Genomic DNA, 431 nt, shown 5'->3' on the forward strand with positions numbered 1-431 from the left:
TGAGGCAGGAGAATGGTATAAACCCGGGAGGTGGAGCTTGCAGTGAGCTGAGATCCGGCCACTGCACTCCAGCCTGGGCAACAGAGCGAGACTCCATCTCAAAAAATAATAATAATAAAAATAATAATATTCCGGCCATGCACGGTGGCTCACATCCGTAACTCAGCACTTTGGGAGGCTGAGGCAGGTGGATCATTTAAGGTCAGGAGTTCAAGACCAGCCTGACTAACATGGTGAAACCTCGTCTCTACTAAAAACACAAAAATGAGCTGGGTGTGGTGGCGGTGTGTACCTATAGTCCCAGCTACTCAGGAGCCAGAGGTGACAGAATTGCTTAAACCCAGGAGGCAGAAGTTGCAGTGAGCTGAGATCACGCCATTGTACTCCAGCCTGGGTCAGAGCGAGACTCCATCTCAAAAAAAAAAAAAAAA

This window comes from Colobus angolensis, unplaced genomic scaffold (assembly GCF_000951035.1).
Source record: "Colobus angolensis palliatus isolate OR3802 unplaced genomic scaffold, Cang.pa_1.0 Scaffold4, whole genome shotgun sequence".
NCBI lineage: Eukaryota > Metazoa > Chordata > Mammalia > Primates > Cercopithecidae > Colobus > Colobus angolensis.